Here is a 21672-nt window from a genome sequence, read left to right as displayed (position 1 = left end):
CCTCACATCAATAGACGACATCCACCCGATACCCAAGTTGTCACACCTCACAACTATAGAAGACATCCACCCGATACCCAAGTTGTCACACCTCAAATCAATAGAAGACATCCACCCGATACCCAAGTTGTCACACCTTCCGACTAAAGAAGACATCCACCCGATACCCAAGTTGTCACACCTCACAACAATAGGAGACATCCACCCGATACCCAAGTTGTCACACCTCACAACAATAGAAGACATCCACCCGATACCCAAGTTGTCACACCTTTTTTTTCTTTTTTTTTTCTTCTTTTTTGTATACTGAATCGAGGCTCATGAAAGAGCTAACATTTACTTCACAAACAAATCAACCAGACAAACAAAACACACAAAAAGAGGGAGCGGAAAACAAGATGGGGAGAGAAGGAGAAGCACACAAACACAACATTTGAGAGCAGGGAGATGTGTGGAAGGGAGAGGGCTTGGGGGGAGGAGGCGTGGGAAGGGGGGGGGGGGTGGAAGGAGAAGTATAAAACACAAGGACACCAAGGACTTCCAGGACAGAAGTTGGTATTTCAAAAAAGTGGAATTGGGGTGAAATTAGCGGGGGTAGAAAAGATCAAGGTTTTGGATGGGGGAAGATAAGAGATGGTGGTGAACAGCAGTTTTAAAGACCTGGAGGGTGGAGTGGGATTGAAGAGAGTGAGGGAGTTTGTTCCAGAGGCGGGAGAAGAGAGGAATGAAGGAGTGAAGGTGAGCAGAGAGTCTTGATTTTGGCAGTTTGACCATAAGAGGGTTGCAGGCAGATCTTGTGTGACCTGTAGGAATATTTGCGGGACAGAGCCCAGAGAGAGCTGGGGGGGCAAGGCCAGAGAGGCGTCGGTAGAAGACGGAGAGACCACCAACCTGAGACCCGATACCCAAGTTGTCACACCTCACCACTAAGGAAGACATCGACCCGATACCCAAGATCATGGAAGATAAAGAAGAAGACATCCACCCGATACCCAAGTTGTCACACCTCACAACAATAGAAGACATCCACCCGATACCCAAGTTGTCACACCTCACAACAATAGAAGACATCCACCCGATACCCAAGTTGTCACACCTCACCACTAAAGAAGGCATCCACCCGATACCCAAGTTGTCACACCTCACCACTAAAGAAGGCATCCACCCGATACCCAAGTTGTCACACCTCACCACTAAAGAAGACATCGACCCGATACCCAAGTTGTCACACCTCACCACTAAATAAGTCATCCACCCGATACCCAAGTTGTCACACCTCACCACTAAAGAAGGCATCCACCCGATACCCAAGTTGTCACACCTCACCACTAAAGAAGACATCCACCCGATACCGAAGTTGTCACACCTCACAACAATAGAAGACATCCACCCGATACCCAAGTTGTCACACCTCACAACAATAGAAGACATCCACCCGATACCCAAGTTGTCACACCTCACCACTAAAGAAGGCATCCACCCGATACCCAAGTTGTCACACCTCACCACTAAAGGAGACATCCACCCGATACCCAAGTTGTCACACCTCACCACTAAGGAAGACAATCACCCGATACCCAAGTTGTCACCGCTCACCACTAAAGAAGGCATCAACCCTGGGGTGTTCTGGGCCCCGTGCTTTTTCTGGTCTTCATCAATGATCTCTCTGACTCTCTCGAAAATCCTCTCTATCTCTTTGCTGATGACTCCACTCTCTGCCGCTCCATTCCTCTTCCCTCAGATCGGCAGTCTGCTGCCTCCTCACTCTCTGAAGACCTGGACAAAATCACAGACTGGTCAAACAAGTGGAACATGTCTTTCAATCCTGACAAATCTCACACTCTTACTATGTCTCTCCGAAAAGATCGACTGGACAACCCTCCCATCTACTTTCTCAACAATCCTCTCCAAGAAGTTCTGTCGCTCAAGATTTTGGGTCTCACTATCTGCCATGATCTTTCTTGGGAAAACCACATTTCCAAGCTGGCCTCCAAAGCCAGTCGCCGACTGGGCATCCTCCGTCGTGCGAAGTCCTTCCTCGGCACACCTGAGCTCCTCACCACATACAAGGCTTTCATCCGCAGCTCAATGGAATACTGTTCTCCCCTATGGGCCGGTGCTCCTACCTCACACCTAGCTCGGCTTCACGCTGTTGAAACCAAAGCTTTCAGAATTATTGGAATCTCCCGCGATGAAGCTATCTCTGAGGGCCTTTCACTCACTCACCGCAGGCAGGTAGGTGGTCTTTCTGTCTTCTACCGACTCCTCTCCGGCCTTGCACCCCCAGCTCTCTCTGTGCTCTGTCCCCCAAATATTCCTACAGGTCGCACAAGATCTGCCAGCAACCCTCTGATGGTTAAACTGCCGAAATCTCGGTTCTCCGCTCACCTTCACTCTTTCATTCCTCTTTTCTCCCGCCTCTGGAACAAACTCCCTCACTCCCTTCAATCCCACTCCTCCCTCCAGGTCTTTAAAACAGCTGTTCACCACCATCTCTTATCTTCCCCCATCCAAAACCTTGATCTTTTCTACCCCCGCTAATTCACCCCAGATCCACCTTGTTTGAAATTCCAACTTCTTTCCTGGAAGTCCTGGCAGTGTCCATATGTTTTATACCTCTCCCACTGCCCCCTTCCCACGCCCCCCCCCCCAAAGCCCTCACCCTCTCTCAGATCTCTCGATGTCTCCATGTCTCTCGGTCCCTGCTCTCAAATGTTGTGTTTGTGTCCTTCCCCCTCTCTCCCCATCTTGTCTACCGCTCCCTATGTTATGTTTTATGTGTCGGTTTGTCTTTCTGTGTGATTAATGTTCGCTCTTTCACGAGCCTCGATCTTGTATTAAAAAAAAAAAAAAAAAAAAAAAAAAAAACCCGATACCCAAGTTGTCACACCTCACCACTAAAGAAGGCATCCACCTGATACCCAAGTTGTCACACCTCACCACTAAAGAAGGTATCCACCCCATACCCAAGTTGTCACACCTCACCACAATAGAAGACATCCACCCGATACCCAGGTTGTCACACCTCACAACAATAGAAGACATCCACCCGATACCCAAGTTGTCACACCTCACAACAATAGAAGACATCCACCCGATACCCAAGTTGTCACACCTCACTACTAAAGAAGACATCCACCCGATACCCAAGTTGTCACACCTCACCACTAAAGAAGGCATCCACCCGATACCCAAGTTGTCACACCTCACAACAATAGAAGACATCCACCCGACACCCAAGTAGTCACACCTTAGAACAATAGAAGACATCCACCCGATACCCAAGTTGTCACACCTCACAATAATAGAAGACATCCACCCGATACCCAAGTTGTCACACCTCACCACTAAAGAAGACATCCACCCGATACCCAAGTTGTCACACCTCACAACAATAGAAGACATCCACCCGACACCCAAGTAGTCACACCTCACAACAATAGAAGACATCCACCCGATACCCAAGTTGTCACACCTCACCACTAAAGAAGACATCCCCCCGATACCCAAGTTATCACACCTCACAACAATAGAAGACATTTACCCGACACCCAAGTAGTCACACCTCACAACAATAGAAGACATCCACCCGATACCCAAGTTGTCACACCTCACAACAATAGAAGACATCCACCCGATACCCGTTGTCACACCTCACCACTAAAGAAGACATCCACCCGATACCCAAGTTGTCACACCTCACCACTAAAGAAGGCATTCACCTGATACCCAAGTTGTCACACCTCACCACTAAAGAAGGCATCCACCCCATACCCAAGTTGTCACACCTCACAACAATAGAAGACATCCACCCGATACCCAAGTTGTCACACCTCACAACAATAGAAGACATCCACCCGATACCCAAGTTGTCACACCTCACAACAATAGAAGACATCCACCCGATACCCGTTGTCACACCTCACCACTAAAGAAGACATCCACCCGATACCCAAGTTGTCACACCTCACCACTATAGAAGACCTCCACCCAATACCCAAGTTGTCACACCTCACCACTAAAGAAGACATCCACCCGATACCCAAGTTGTCACACCTCACAACAATAGAAGACATCCACCCGACACCCAAGTAGTCACACCTCACAACAATAGAAGACATCCACCCGATACCCAAGTTGTCACACCTCACAACAATAGAAGAAATCCACCCGATACCCGTTGTCACACCTCACCACTAAAGAAGGCAACCACCTGATACCCAAGTTGTCACACCTCACCACTAAAGAAGGCATCCACCCCATACCCAAGTTGTCACACCTCACAACAATAGAAGACATCCACCCAATACCCAAGTTGTCACACCTCACAACAATAGAAGACATCCACCCAATACCCAAGTTGTCACACCTCACAACAATAGAAGACATCCACCCGATACCCGTTGTCACACCTCACCACTAAAGAAGACATCCACCCGATACCCAAGTTGTCACACCTCACCACTAAAGAAGACATCCACCTGATACCCAAGTTGTCACACCTCACCTCTAAAGAAGACATCGACCCGATACCCAAGTTGTCACACCTCACCACAATAGAAGACATCCACCCGACACCAAGTAGTCACACCTCACAACAATAGAAGACATCCACCCGATACCCAAGTTGTCACACCTCACACCAATAGAAGGAAGACATCCACCCGATACCCAAGTTGTCACACCTCACCACTAAAGAAGACATCCACCCGATACCCAAGTTGTCACACCTCACCATTATAGAAGACATCCACCCGATACCCAAGTTGTCACACCTCACCACTAAAGAAGACATCCACCCGATACCCAAGTTGTCACACCTCACCACTAAAGAAGACATCCACCCGATACCCAAGTTGTCACACCTCACCACAATAGAAGACATCCACCCGATACCCAAGTTGTCACACCTCACCACTAAAGAAGACATCCACCCGATACCCAAGTAGTCACACCTCACAACAATAGAAGACATCCACCCGATACCCAAGTTGTCACACCTCACAACAATAGAAGACATCCACCCGATACCCAAGTTGTCACACCTCACCACTAAAGAAGACATCCACCCGATACCCAAGTTGTCACACCTCACCACTAAAGAAGACATCCACCCGATACCCAAGTTGTCACACCTCACAACAATAGAAGAAAATCTCGCTCACGTTATCATCAATCGGTTATCCGGGCTTGCAGAGGAAGTTCACCCCAAGAGCCAATGTGGCTGCAGAACAAACCGTGGAACAGCTGACATGGTTTTTGCAGTGCAACAAATACAGGAATAGTGTCGTGAGCAACACAAGGACATGTACATTGTTTTTGTCGATATGAAGAAAGCATTTGACTTAGTCAGCCATCTTGGCCTGTGGAAGTTATTGCGATTCGTCGGGTGCCCAGATAAGCTGGTTAATACAATTTGATCGTTTCACGATAGTATAACTGCAAAAGTCGAAGGCGATGGCGGTGAATCTGGGCCTTTCGACGTCAGAAACGGCACTAAACAATGCGGTGTCCCAGCACCAACTCCTCGGCATTGTGATCTCTGCAATGATCAGCGCCGCACGAGAACTCAAGTCTCGAGGGGAATCAACATGCACTTCCGTACCGATGGCAGCGTTTTCAACCTCAGCTGTCTTACAGCCACGACCAAAGTCCGACTGATGCCCATCAAAGAGATGTTGTTCACTGACCACTGTGCCCTTGTTGCCCATAATGAGGAGGATGCACAACGCCCGACAGACACCTGCTACTTGTGCAGGGTCATCAACAACGATGTTACTATTGATGCCGAAAATACAGCACGCATCAGTAAAGCGAATACCGCGTTTGGCCGGCTCATCCCACGGCTGTGGTTCACCCACAACGTGTCACTGGCCACTCAGATTAGCGTCTATCATTCAGTCGTAATGTCCGCGTTGCTCTACGGCTGTGAGACCTGGAAGCCATACCGTCGCAATGTGCAGAATTTGAAGAGCTTCCACATAAGGTGCCTGTGGAGAGGTTTGATCATTTGCAGCACGACAGAGTCCCAAAAAACAGAGGTCCTGTGAGATGCCGTTTGGACGGAATAAAGATCTACCCGATCCAAACTCAACTGCGCTGGGCAGGGCACCTCATGAGGATGGAGGACCATCGTCTGCCCAATGCGTTGTTCTCTGGTGAGTTTTCAGAAGGAAAAATATCAATTGGCGCCCCCCAAAAAACGATACAAAGTTTCGATCAAAGCTAACTTCAAACGGTGCAAGATCAGCACGACCCCGGATAGCGGAAAATTTCCCTTGATCGTAGGAAGTGGCGCAATGACTGTACTGATTGCGTGAAGGAGTTCGAGGAGACACGCATCAAGAACGAGGAGAAGAGGAGAAGAAGGAAAGAGAGAAGACGGCAATTTGGTGGCTCTGAACCCTGAGATCCGTCGAATCGACGGCTCAACCCACGACCACGAACTTATAACAACTAGTCCTGCTCCTCCCTCAAATATTGTTGATCAAGAACCTTTGCACCAGATCAAGATCCGCCTTAGTTGATGGAGTTAATTATATAGGACGTCTAACATTGAACCCCAACTCATGGGCCTATCAACAAACTGGGTTGAAAATAAATCCTGGACAATATCTTGGGGAAAAAACATGCTGGTGCAATCTGCCCGAGGAAAGAGAAATCAAAGTTCAAGGTGGGGTGGGAAAGTCGGGTTATTACCTTATATCTCGTTGAAGGAACCCCTGAAGGTATTCTCCAGGTCACAAATTGGAGGCAATAATGAGGTTACAGCAATAGCACACTTTTCCCTTCCTTTGTTACGAGATATATCTACGAGCTACAACTGATTCGAATAAACTTTTAGTGAACTTTCTTTTTTCCAAGTTTTAAGGTGAATTATCCAAGCCTCAGCATAATTACCGGTACAATGCACTCTTGTATTGATAGAAAAAAGGTAATAAGCTTTTTTGGGGGATATCCTTCCTTTTCCTTTTCGTTTGATCGTCCTTATTCGGAATCGATGATAACTGCAGTTGGATTCTCCTTGCTGGAGTAAAGCGGAGGGGATGGATGTTCTTGCAAGAGAATGAAAGTCCATACCACACGGGATGTTATTAGTTGTTACAAGTTGGGTCATCGAGTCAACATCGGCTGATTTATACTCTTGAGCATGTCAATCCAATAGCATTCCCAACTAAAGTCATCACACGTTCAATGAATACAATGTGATACCTTTGATGAAGGTAGGCAGGTAGGTACAGTCGTGGCGAAAAATATTGGCACCCTTGCACTTTTTTCAAATAATTCACCATTTCTTCCAGACAATTGCTGAAATAAAAAAACATTTTGGTATCCACATTTGTATTTCTTTAATTTGCAGTGGAACGAAACAAAAAAAGCTGAAAAAATTACGAAGTCTTAGTTTATTCCATAAATAAATCCTAAAATGACCCAGACAATATTATTGGCACCTTTTAGAAGTTGTTAGAAATAATTAGATTTCACGCCGGTGATTCTCCTTAACTTTGGAATTGAACTCACCTGTGGTGACTTGCAGATGCCTGCAATATAAAAATCACTCATTCAACCAGTTTGAATAGAGAAAAGGAGTCATTCTGCTGTTTTGTATAACTGTGTGTACCGCAATGAGCATGGAGAAAAGAAAGAAAACCAGAGAATTGTCTGAGGAGGTCAGACACAAGATTGTAGGCAAGTATGGACAATCTCAAAGCTACACGTCCACCTCCAGAGGCCTTGAGGTTCCTGTGTCCACTGTACGTAATATTATCAGCAGGTTTAAGGCCCATGGCACTGTAGCTAGCCTCCCTGGACGTGGCCGCAAGAGAAAACTTGATAGAAGATTGCAGCGAAGGATTGTTCAAATGGTGGAGAAAGCACCTCGATCAATTGCCAAACAGATTCAAGCTGGCCTTCAGACACAAGGTACGACAGTTTCAACTCACACCATCCGTCGCAAACTCAATGGAAGGGGGTTCTATGGTAGGAGACCCAGGGGAACCCCACTGCTGAGAGAGAGGGAGAGAGAGACGTAAGAAAGCCTGACTGGAGTTTGCCGAAACACACCTGAAAAAGCCAAAATCCTTCTGCGAGAATGTCCTGCGGACAGATGAGACAAAATTAGAGCTTTTTGATGAAGCACATCATCTCTATGTTTACAGAAAACAAAAAGAAGCCTTCAAAGAAAAGAACACCTTCCCCACAGTCAAACATACAGGAGGTTCAGTGATGTTTTGGGGTTGCTGTGCTGCCTCTGGCATTGGGTACCTTGTATGTGTACATGGCATCATGAAATCAGAAGATTACCAAGGAAGTTTGGAGCACAATGTTCAACCCAGTATCAGAAAGCTGGGTCTCTGTCGAAGGTCATGGGTCTTGCAGCAGGACGATGACCCCAAACACACTCCAAAAATCACCCAGGAATGGTTCAAGACAAAACGCTGGACTGTTCTGAAGTGGCCTGCAACGAATCCAGATCTAAATCCCATTGAACACCTGTGGGGAGATCTGAAAACAGCAGTTGGGTGAAGGCACCCTTCAAATCTGGGGGAACTAGAGCAGTTTGCACAAGAAGAGTGGGCCAAACTGCCAGTAGAGAGGTGAAGGAAGCTCATTCATGGCTATAGGAAGCGCTGGACTGCAGTTATTTTGTCCAAAAGTTGTGGTACCAAATATTAAGTCTCGGGCGTCAATAATTTTATCAATGTCATTTCTTTTTATTTACTTATTTAAAAGGATATATTTAGTTCTGAATCTAAAACAAAGGTTCTGTAATATTAACAGTGAAATAAAGAATTGTGGAGACCAAATACTTTCGTCAATTTCAACTTATTTTTAGAGAAAATTGTGAGTTATTTGAAAAATGTGCAACCAATATTGTTGGCCACGACTGTATGTAGTAGTATCAGGTGTGCGGAGGAAAGCTGAGTTGAATCAAACGTTCGACCAAATACTGCATTGGATTCATCACAAGAAACCCGAATAAGCAAAGAGCAAAGATGGAGTCATCAGGAGGAACCTGGATCAGTTTCGGGTTTGAGCTGCAACTCATCTACCTTCAAACCCATCCCGGTGCAGCCAACTGAGGGCATTATCCTACCTGATGTATCTATGTCAGGATTTCTTTGTAGACAATGTTGTGGACATTGCCTTTTTATGCATATATTATGTACATGTGTGAAGTACACATGCCACAAGCACAAGCACAGTTCAAGCTCCGCCTTCTCCCGGGCGAGCTAGTGACGCACTACCGCCAGACCCAATGTGAGATGAGGAGAGCATATACGTCATGTGCTCACGGTAAGATTCGTTGTTTAATCTATTTACATCAATTTGATTAAGAATTGAAAGTTTTCATTGTGACGTTGACATTGCACTTGTGAAAATAATGCGATACAAGTTTTGGAGAAATTGGCCAAGGGTTTTTGGAAATGTACAAAGGTGGAGAGAAATGACCAGGTCGAGTGGAAGGAAACCAGGGTGTGTTCCATTACCAATCACCTTGTAGAGTGCTCGCCAAGCGGCTTAAGCACTCAAGCAAGCACTCCATCGAAATGATTGATAAAGAACGGCTGGCTTGGCAAGTGATAGCAAACTGACTGGTAATGGAACACACCATTATCTATCTATAATGCCAGTAATCTCTGTGTGTGTGTGTGTATGTGTGTATGTCTGTGTGTTTGTCTGTGACCGCTGTTTCTCGACAACCACGGGTCCGATATACTTGAAACTTGCCAGGTATATTGCTGGGGACCTGAGGATGTGCCTTTTCAAGGTTTCATATTAATCGGACAAGTAGTTACCGAGCTATGTCCAAAAAACGATTCAACCAATCAGAGAGCAGCGAGCTATCACGTGTGCCGAACGTGGCGAACAGACTCTGCCTCGGACGGCACATTTGAGAGCGTATTCATTTATTTCACGTTGGCAAACTATGTTGCCGCTATGTTGGCGTTAAACTATGTTTTAAAACTAATTAAAACTAATTTGCGATTCTTTCGCTTTCCTGCGCGTTTGTGCACGCTATGGCGATTTCTTTACCAAACTCCGCAAGCCGTTCGCTTTGGACCAAACCATTTCATGTAAATAGAGGGGGGGGATTGTCACCGTACTCGCAAGCCGTTCGCTTTGGACCAAACCATTTCATGTAAATAGAGGGGGGGGGGGGATTGTCACCGTACTCGCAAGCCGTTCGCTTTGGACCAAACCATTTCATGTAAATAGAGGGGGGGGGGGGGATATAATTTTAGATATATATATAGTACGGGCATGCCCTAGTATTTTTAATTCTTATGAATAGTTCATTAATTTAGTCTCATTTAATCATGGAAGTGAATGAGTAACTGCATTGGTTTCAAACAAATAATTTATTATAGGCTTTAATGGATAAAAACTAAATGACAAATGGCCCAGCTAGTCCTATCAAGGTCTGTTCTTCAAAATAAACTCTTCTGCACTTATTTTGTGTGTTCCCTTCATTACATTCAACGTCTCTATTATAACCCCCTCGTAATCACCTCCTTTCGAATGTATAAAGCCCTGTCTCCTTCACCTGTCCTTCATAGTCATAGTTGAGTATTTCTCGGCCCAAAATCAATCTAGTAGTACTGTGCTAAACCCTGTCTATGGAAGCTTTGTCCATCCTCAGATGTGGTGACGAAAAGTGTGAACAATATTCTAGATGAGGCCCTCACTACCCCGACGAGGATTACCTGAAACCCCGTTAGCTTTATCTGTAGCTACCTAGCATTATGCTCGCTACTTACCCACCTACCCACCCCACATCTATTACCACCTGCTTACCTTCCCTCCCCCCCCTCCCCTCCTTCAATATATATTACCACCCCAGATCCTGCTTACCGCCCAGTATATATTACCACCCCCAGTATACATTACCACCCCCAAATTCTGCTTACCCCAGTATACATTACCACCCCCAGTATGTATTACCACACCCAGATTCTGCTTACACCCAGTATACATTACCACCCCAGATTCTGCTTACCCCCAGTATACATTACCACCCCCAGTATACATTACCACCCCAGATTCTGCTTACCCCCAGTATATATCACCACCCCCAGTATACATTACCACCCCCAGTATACATTACCACCCCAGATTCTGCTTACCCCCAGTATACATTACCACCCCAAGTATACATTACCACCCCAGATTCTGCTTACCCCCCGTGTATATTACCACCCCCAGTATACATTACCACCCCCAAATTCTGCTTACCCCCAGTATACATTACCACCCCCAGTATGTATTACCACACCCAGATTCTGCTTACACCCAGTATACATTACCACCCCAGATTCTGCTTACCCCCAGGATATATTACCACCCCCAGTATACATTACCACCCCCAGTATACATTACCACCCCAGATTCTGCTTACCCCCAGTATATATTACCACCCCCAGTATACATTACCACCCCAAGTATACATTACCACCCCAGATTCTGCTTACCCCCAGTATATATTACCACCCCCAGTATACATTACTACCCCCAGTATACATTACCACCCCCAGTATACATTACCACCCCAGATTCTGCTTACCCCCAGTATATATTACCACCCCCAGTATACATTACTACCCCCAGTATACATTACCACCCCAGATTCTGCTTACCCCCAGTATATATTACCACCCCCAGTATATATTACCACCCCCAGTATACATTACTACCCCCAGTATACATTACCACCCCAGATTCTGCTTACCCCCCGTGTATATTACCACACTCTAGATTTCCCCGAATCTGATCGCCCCCTCCATCTGCTACATCTACATTACCTCTAATATTTGTGACATCTGCAAATTTACAAAGTCCACTCTTTACCCCATGAGAGAATTTATAAGTTATCGCTTGAATCATTTAAGGTAAATCTGAAAATGTAATACGAACAATTATCTCAAGAGGAAATTCAACCGACTCGGAAATGGAATAAGATACGAGCGGCGAACTCGGAATGATCAACTTGATCAAGTCTTCATCAAAGTGAAACAATCGACTCGAAACAACCGTGGAGAGAATGAAGCAAAAGTTCTCAAGAGATTAAATTCGGCACAATGGAGTCGAGAAAACGAAACATGGGAATTCAACAAAATTCATTTCATTTCAACAAAATAAGCTTCCGCTTCCGGTCCCTCGAGCGAGGTGGCTTGCTTCGATCTCTCCACGACATCAAAGTTTGAGTGTTTTCCCATTCGTGTCTTTGTCAAATTTCCACTGGTTATTTTTATTGTGTATGTGTTATTGTGTGTTTCTATTAAGTTTTGGTTTTGTAATTTTTGCAAATTTGTGTGTAATTAGTCGGTTTTTTTGTTCGCACCTCATGCGCAGCCAGTCCTCCTTCCCCCCTTCCCCCCTCCCCCCCCCCCCCCGTCAGTACTTTGTGAATATATCTTTTCTTCATAGTATTTGCTTGTTTCTTTGATTTTCTTTTCTCCCCCCTACCTCTCACGAACATCTTACCCTTTGTCCAACGTTTTAAAAACAAAACAAAAAAAAAAAAAAAAATTTCTATATTAATTCTTTCTCTCCTCCCGGACACGTGCTTGTTCGCTCTCCTCCTCGTCTCGACTTGTGCCCCGCCCCCTATATCTCGTTTTTCTTCCACATCTGCTCCTTTCTCAAATCCACGTCCTCACTTAGAGACTTTTCCCAGATTATTTTTCATGGTTTTGTTTAAATATTATTTAAATATGTTTAAACCGCAGCCGTGATGCTGACGCCGCCCCCCCCCAACCCCCCCAGAATTTCCATGTTTTAAACGTTTCCCAGTGTGTACCCTGGATTAGAACAGGTACACCATATCCCTGCGTGTCGTAAGAGACGACTAAGAGGGTTTGGCGTCAGGAAGAGCATCCGGCCATAAAAACATTGCCTCAAAAAGAGAACCATGACAATTACAACTACATATGGGCAGGGTACAGCCCGAAGTGGAGATCGGTTTCTGAGGTTTGGGACATGGAATGTAGGGACAATGACAGGGAGATCAGGAGAAGTGGTGGAAGTATTGGTCAGAAGAAGAGTGGACATATGTTGTGTGCAAGAGACGAGATGGAAGGGAAGTGGTGTGAGAATGGTGAAGGGTAGGCAGGGACAGAAATACAAGTTTATGTGGCAAGGGTGCCTGGAGGGTGTGAATGGTGTTGGTGTCCTGTTTTCTGAGGAGTTTGTAGACAGTGTGGTGAGTGTGACTAGAGTAAGTGATAGGTTGATGATGGTGAAAATGATGATTGGAAAGCTCTTGGTGAACGTCATCTCGGGATATGCTCCGCAGGTTGGTCGGAGCGATGAAGAGAAGGACAAGTTCTGGTGTGCGTTAGAGAAGCTGATGGAAAACGTGAAAGATGAGGAAGTTGTTGTGGTAGGAGAAGACCTAAATGGACATGTGGGAAGGAGTATGGATGGTTTTGAGGGAGTTCATGGGGGTTACGGATATGGTGTGAGAAATGGAGAAGGTGAAAGGATTTTGGAGTTTGCTGATGGAGCTGATTTGTTGATTTGTAATACTCAGTTCCAGAAAGAGGATAATAAGCTTGTTACATACACGTCAGGTGGGTCGACGACAACCGTTGACTACGTGATGGTGCGTAGACGAGATAGGGGGCACCTCCAGAACACAAAGGTGATCCCGAGGGAGGAGGCTGTTTCACAGCACCACTTGGTTGTCTGCGAAATTAGGGTGAAAGGTGCGAGGAGAGCTCGGCGGGTGAAGTACCAACCGAGAATGAAGGTTGAAAGAGGTGACAGTAAGGGAGGCATTAAAAGAGAGGCTGAGTAGGGTAAAGGCTGATGTGGTTGAGCTTGAAAGTGGTTGGATGTCAATGAAAGCTCGTCTGTTGGGAGCCGTTGGTGAGGTATGTGGATGGACAAAAGGACCACCAAGGCACTCGGAAACATGGTGGTGGGATGATGAAGTTGGAAAGAGGATTGACGAGAAGAGGAAGAAGTTCAAGGAGTGGCAGAAGACGAAGGGTACGGGAGCAGAAACAGCAGAGCATGAAAGTTATAAGGCAGCCAAGAAGGCTGCAAAGAAAGAGGTAGCAAAGGCACAGGAGGCATGTAGGAAAATGTTTGGAGAACGCTTGGATTCGGAAGAGGGTCAGAGAGCAGTATTCAGGATTGCAAAGCAGATAGCGAAAGAGAGGTGTGATGTGATGGGGGTGAGTTGCTTGAAGGATGAAGTGGGAGAAATCGTTGTGGACCCAGATGGAATTAAAGGAAGATGGAAAAGATATATGGAAATGCTGTTGAATACAGAGAATGAATGGGGTGGCAACAAAGAGAGTAACCCAGTTTTAGGACTGGCAGAGAAGATAACTGAGAAGGAAATTGAAGAAGCGATAAAAGCAATGAAGAGTAGAAAAGCGGGAGGGCCGACGGGAGTTGTGGGAGATATGTTGAAGGCAGCAGGAAGTTGGGGTGTGAAGAGAATTACAGAGATCTGTAATCTGGTCGTGAAAGAAGGCCGCATTCCAGTGGCTTGGGAACTGAGTACCCTCGTCCCTCTATACAAGGGGAAAGGTGACCCTCTGGACTGTGGCTCGTGCCGAGCGATAAAGTTATTGGAGCATGGAATGAAGGTATTGGAAAGGGTGTTGGAGAGGAGGATAAGGAAGAAAGTGAAGATCGACGAAATGCAGTTTGGATTTATGCCAGGAAGAGGAACAACAGACGCGCTCTTTATTGTGAGGCAGTTACAGGAGAAGTACATGGAGAAGAGGAAGAAGTTGTTTCTTGGGTTTGTTGATCTGGAGAAAGCATTCGATAGGGTTCCACGCAAAGTATTGACATGGGCATTGAGGAAGTTAGGAGTGGAGGAATGGTTGATCAGAGTAGTGATGGTAATGTACAAAAGAGTGCGCACAGCTGTAAGGACGAAGGACGGGAACAGTGGTGAGTTTGAGGTGAATGTGGGAGTGCATCAGGGATCGGTACTAAGTCCACTACTATTTGTAGCTGTGATGGAGGTGCTGGCTCAGAACGTAAAGGAGGGTTTACCGTGGGAGTTGTTGTATGCAGATGATCTGGTGTTGATTGCGGAAAGTATGGATGGACTGAAGGAAAAGTTGAACACGTGGAAGGAATGTATAGAGACAAAAGGTCTGAAGGTGAATATCGGAAAGACAAAGGTGATGGCAAGTGGTAAAGCATGTGGTGAGGTGGAAAGAACTGGGAAGTGGCCCTGTGCTGTGTGCAGGAAGGGTGTCGGAGTGAACTCCATTCAATGTACAATGTGCGCTGAGTGGGTTCATCAAAAATGTAGTGGTCTGAGAGGGTCATTAACCAGTGTGGCAGCTACATTCAAATGTAAGGTGTGCATAGAGGGAGCTGCAGATGGAGGAAATGTTGCATTGGATCTTGGAGACGGCGTGAAGCTGGAAAGTGTGAAAACATTTTGTTACCTAGGAGACATGCTGAATGGAGAAGGTGGATCAGACTCGGCAACGGTTGCTGGAGTGAGATGTGCATGGAAGAAGTTTCGGGAACTGAATGGCGTGGTGATGAGAAGGGGAGTGTCGTTGAAGCTGAAGGGAAAGGTGTATGCTGCATGTGTGAGAAGTGTTATGATTTATGGGAGCGAGACATGTGTAATGAACGTAGAGCAGCAACGAAGGTTGGAAAGTGTGGAAATGCGAATGGTTCGATGGATGTGTGGAGTATCGTTGAGAGAGAGGAAGACAAATGATGAATTGCGAAAGATGATGGGAATAGAGCCTGTGATTGATGCTGTGAAGATGAACAGGTTGAGATGGTTTGGTCATGTGTTGAGGAAGGATGAAATTGACTGGTTGAGAAGAGTGATGGAAATGAATGTAGAAGGAAGTAGAGGACGGGGAAGACCGAGAAAGACTTGGCTAAAGATGGTGGAAGAAGAAATGCGGGCAAGGGGGTTAACAAGGAGAGATGCGGAAAATAGGGCAAAATGGAGAAGATTGTTATGGGGACCGCAAGGCTAACCCCCGCTCTAGCAGGGAAAATGGCCTTTAAAATGCATGTTGTATTTCATAAACGAACGTGTTCATCTTCTCGCATCGCCGACCAATGGGTGGTCACTCAGTTCATACATGGACCCAAGGTGAGCAAGGGCACGTGACCTGATAGTCCAACAGCCACATGCATGTCATGCTGATGTGTATTTCAAGATGAGATGATACAAAGTTCGTTGACATGTGCGTACGTGACATGATTTCCCGTACACGTTGATGACGTCATCAGCACGGATGACATGAAATACAGGTATGTTAGCAGCCATGAGCCAGATCTCCGTTTCCACCTTTTCAGCACCATTTCTGGCGAGTGTGTCCCAGTTTTTGCTGTTGATCACGTGCAGCATGGATACTCTCATGGGAATGATCTGCGGATTTGTCGACTGTAGTTATTGAGACATTCAGGACATGATCTATTAGTATTAGCGAGTGGTGCTGATTAAAAGTGGAGACACACCCAAGGTAACAATTGGTGCTTTAATTATGACATCACCAGTTGGCTCCTCCCCAAAAACTCTGAATGCAGGGACAACCATATGGATAAATAACATAATCAGCCATATGGATAAATAACATAATCAGCCATATGGATAAATAACATAATCAGCCATATGGATAAATAACATAAATAGCCATATGGATAAATAACATAATCAGCCTTATGAATAAATAGCATAATCAGCCATATGGATAAATAACAATCAGCCATATGGATAAATACCATAATCAGCCACATGGATAAATAACATAATCAGCCATTTGGATAAATAACATAATCAGCCACATGGATAAATAGGATAATCAGCCATATGGATAAATAACATAATTAGCCATATGGATAAATACCATAATCAGCCATTTGGATAAATAACATAATCAGCCATTTGGATAAATAACATAATCAGCCATTTGGATAAATAACATAATTAGCCCTACGGATAAATAACATAATCAGCCACATGGATAAATAACATAATCAGCCATATGGATAAATAACATAATCAGCCACATGGATAAATAACATAATCAGCCATATGGATAAATAACATAATCAGCCATATGGATAAATAACATAATCAGCCATATGGATAAATAACATAACTAGAACGGGCACTCGGTAGAGCGCATACCTTCGCCGCAGCTACTGTTCTGTACTTGGTAAAAATACGATTTTGACCTTTTCGTGACCTTGACCTTGACCTTTGACCCGATTGCTCCAAAAATCTAATCAAATGTGTCCCGTATAATAACCAATCATCCCACCAAATTTCATGCAATTCGGTTGAATACTTTTTGAGTTATGCGAATAACATACACACACACACACAGACATACAAATAAATACACAGCGATCAAAACATAACCTTCCGCTTTTGCGAAGGTAATGAGCCACATCGATAAATAACATAATTAGCCATATGGATAAATAACATAATCAGCCATATGGATAAATAACATAATCAGCCATATGGATAAATAACATAATCAGCCATATGGATAAATAACATAATCAGCCATATGGATAAATAACATAATCAGCCATATGGATAAATAACATAATCAGCCATATGGATAAATAACATAATCAGGCATTTGGATAAATAACATAATCAGCCACATGGATAAATAACATAATCAGCCATATGGATAAATAACATAAACAGCCATATGGATAAATAACATAATCAGCCATATGGATAAATAACATAATCAGCCATATGGATAAATAACATAATTAACCATATGGATAAATAGCATAATCAGCCATATGGATAAATAACATAATCAGCCATATGGATAAATAACATAATCAGCCATATGGATAAATAACATAATCAGCCATATGGATAAATAACATAATCAGCCATATGGATAAATAACATAATCAGCCATATGGATAAATAACATAATTAGCCACATGGATAAATAACATAATCAGCCATATGGATAAATAACATAATCAGCCATATGGATAAATAACATAATCAGTCATATGGATAAATAACATAATTAGCCACATGGATAAATAACATAATCAGCCATATGGATAAATAACATAATCAACCATATGGATAAATAACATAATCAGCCATATGGATAAATAACATAATCAGCCATATGGATAAATAACATAATTAGCCACATGGATAAATAACATAATTAGCCACATGTATAAATAACATAATTAGCCATATGGATAAATAACATAATCAGCCATATGGATAAATAACATAATCAGCCATATGGATAAATAACATAATGAGCCACATCGATAAATAACATAATTAGCCGTTTGGATAAATCACATAATTAGCCATATGGATAAATAACATAATTAGCCATATGGATAAATAACATAATTAGCCACATGGATAAATAACATAATTAGCCATATGGATAAATAACATAATTAGCCACATCGATAAATAACATAATTAGCCATATGGATAAATAACATAATTAGCCATATGGATAAACAACATAATCAGTCATATGGATAAATTACATAATTAGCCATATGGATAAAAAACATAATCAGCCATATGGATAAATAACATAATTAGCCATATGGATAAATAACATAATCAGCCATATGTATAAATAACATAATTAGCCATATGGATAAATATCATAATTAGCCATATGGATAAATAACATAATTAGCCATATGGATAAAAAACATAATCAGCCATATGGATAAATAACATAATTACCTTCGCAAAAGCGGAAGGTTATGTTTTGATCGCTGTGTATTTATTTGTATGTCTGTGTGTGTGTGTGTGTGTATGTTATTCGCATAACTCAAAAAGTATTCAACCGAATTGCATGAAATTTGGTGGGATGATTGGTTATTATACGGGACACATTTGATTAGATTTTGGGAGCAATCGGGTCAAAGGTCAGGGGGGTCACGACCTTGCAAAATGTGCGTTTTTTGTCATAACTCGGTCAATTCTTATCCGATTTGCATGAAATCAGCACCAAACTGTTCACTGTTCTGTTCCCTACACTCCCATGCCAAGTACAGAACAGTAGCTGCGGCGAAGGTATGCGCTCTACCGAGTGCCCGTTCTAGTTAGCCATATGTATAAATAACATAATTAGCCATATGGATAAATAACATAATCAGTCATATGGATAAATAACATAATTAGCCATATGGATAAAAAACATAATCAGCCATATGGATAAATAACATAATTAGCCATATGGATAAATAACATAATCAGCCATATGGATAAATAACATAATCAGCCATATGGATAAATAACATAATCAGCCATATGGATAAATAACATAATTAGCCATATGTATAAATAACATAATTAGCCATATGGATAAATAACATAATTAGCCATATGGATAAATAACATAATTAGCCATATGGGCAAATAACATTATCAGCCATATGGATAAATAACATCATCAGCCATATAGGAAATAACATTATCAGCCATCTTACTATAATTCATATAATTATCAGCCATCTATCAGCCATTATCAGCCAAGGCTAACCCCCGCTCTAGCAGGGAAAATGGCCTTTTAAAATGCATGTTGTTGTGTTGTGTTGTTACTATAATTCACCAAATGTCTGTCCGTCCGTTCATTCCCATGTACCGCAAAAACGGCTGAACGGATCGCAACAAAATTTTGGGTTGGTAATCCTGGGACCCCTGGAGTAAAATAGGCTGTATTGTTTTTCCAATTTTCCAGTTTTTCCAAACACAATGGAATAATATTTACCGTTATGAACAGTGATGTGGCTTTTGTTGAAATTCTGTGTACCAGGAGAGAGTAGATCGACTCCTGACAAACTCTTCCTATATAAACGTGCGGCTCCGAAGTAACATGGCAGCGTGTGCAAAGCGACTGAGAAACAGGTGTAGCGGCCGCTTCCGTGTTACAGATTCGGCGCGCACTCTTCACACATAAACGTGCGACTGAGAAAGACGTGTCGCGGCCGCTTAAGTTTTGAAGATTCGTCACGTACTCTTCCACATCTCAACGGTTTCTGTCGTCATTCACCGCAAAATTCAACTGAATGCAAGTTTGGAATTCAAGTACACGAAAAAAAACGAAATACAGTTCACCTGAAGATATATGTTTTTAACATGCATGAAAGCAATATGACGTCATTATCCGCCAAGAAAATCCGCGAAGTATTTTACGGTATTAAAACTGAGCCGCTCTTTACATACTTAGGGCCAAATAAAAAAACACCAGTTGATCGTCCGGATAAAAAAAAAGGAAGATGAGGCCCTTTTAATTCAATCTTTTTAAAAAATGGGTGCCATGTACTGTTTCGATTTTGATGATTTGCGTGTGATATGATTTAACGAATGTTTACATAAATCGTTGAAAATATTTTTAAAAGCCTTCAATATCCGATATTTCGCCTTTCATTTGGGCCTCGCAATTGTAGCCCCGCCCATAGGGCGGGTACCGTTGCTAAGGTGGATAAATATAATAATCAGCCATATGGATAAATAACATAATCAACCATATGGATAAATAACATATTCAGCCATCTTACTATAATTCACCAAATGTCCGTCCATCTGTCTGTCTGTCTGTCTGTCTGTTCGAAGGTACCGTTAAAACTCCTGAACCGATCGCAACTATATTTTGGGTGGATAATCTTGGGATCTCCAGGAGTAAAATAGGCTATTTAGTTTTCCCAATTTCAGCTTTGGTCTCCAGCATTCTCAGGTTTGGACTCACGCATAACATTCACGTTCGCATAACGTTCATTGTTCTCATTGTGACGATGTTGTTTTCCCGGGTGCCGCACAAACGGCTGCACCGATCGCTGCATGGCTGCACCGATCGAACTCGGTGACCTCGTACAAAGACCTTTTATAAGGACACGAGTTGAATCCCTGCTTGAGAGAATTCTAACCCATTTCAACTGAAGGAACCACGTATCGGGAGTACATACGACATAGCGATTGTGAACACGATTATCGATCACGAGTCACGATCACGATCATCATGATCATAGTGTATCGATCACTATGGGACATTTGGTGAATTATAGGAAGATACTGTTTAGATTTTGATGATTTGCGTGTGATATGATTTAACGGATGTTTATATGAATCGTTTAAAATAAAATAAAAGCCTTCAATTTCTGATACAAGAAACGGTACCCGCCCTATGGGCGGGGCTTAATTGGGAGGCCCAAATGAAAAGGCTGAATATCAGAAATTGAAGGCTTTTTTTCTTTTAAACGATTTATATAAACCGTTAAATCTCGATCGGTGCAGCCGTTTGTGCGGCACCCAGGAAAATAACGTCAAGCGGGAGCAAGTATCAGCAGGATGTGGCAGTGTGGGAATCCACGTTTCTGATCCTCCTTCATGCCGAAGTAGCCCACCACTTCTCCAAGCATTCCGCTCTTCAGATCCGCCATGACAGATTTAAGCTTGATTCTGAAGACGCGTGCAGTTAGTACTCCCGATGTCATATGTACTCCCGATATGTGTTTCCTTCATTGTAAAAACTTCCAAATCAACAGTTAAAAGGATTTTGAGCCGATAGCTGTTACGGCATTGGCAAGATCGATGGAGACAGCGATCTGTTGGCATATTCACCACCCAAATAGCTATGTGGAATTCTCTCATGTAGAGATTAAACTCACGTCATTTGAACTTTGGCCGAG

This window comes from Myxine glutinosa, chromosome 5 (genome assembly GCF_964187855.1).
Source record: "Myxine glutinosa chromosome 5, kmMyxGlut1.1, whole genome shotgun sequence".
Classification (NCBI taxonomy): Eukaryota; Metazoa; Chordata; class Myxini; order Myxiniformes; family Myxinidae; genus Myxine; species Myxine glutinosa.
Note: the sequence above shows the minus strand (reverse complement) of the source record.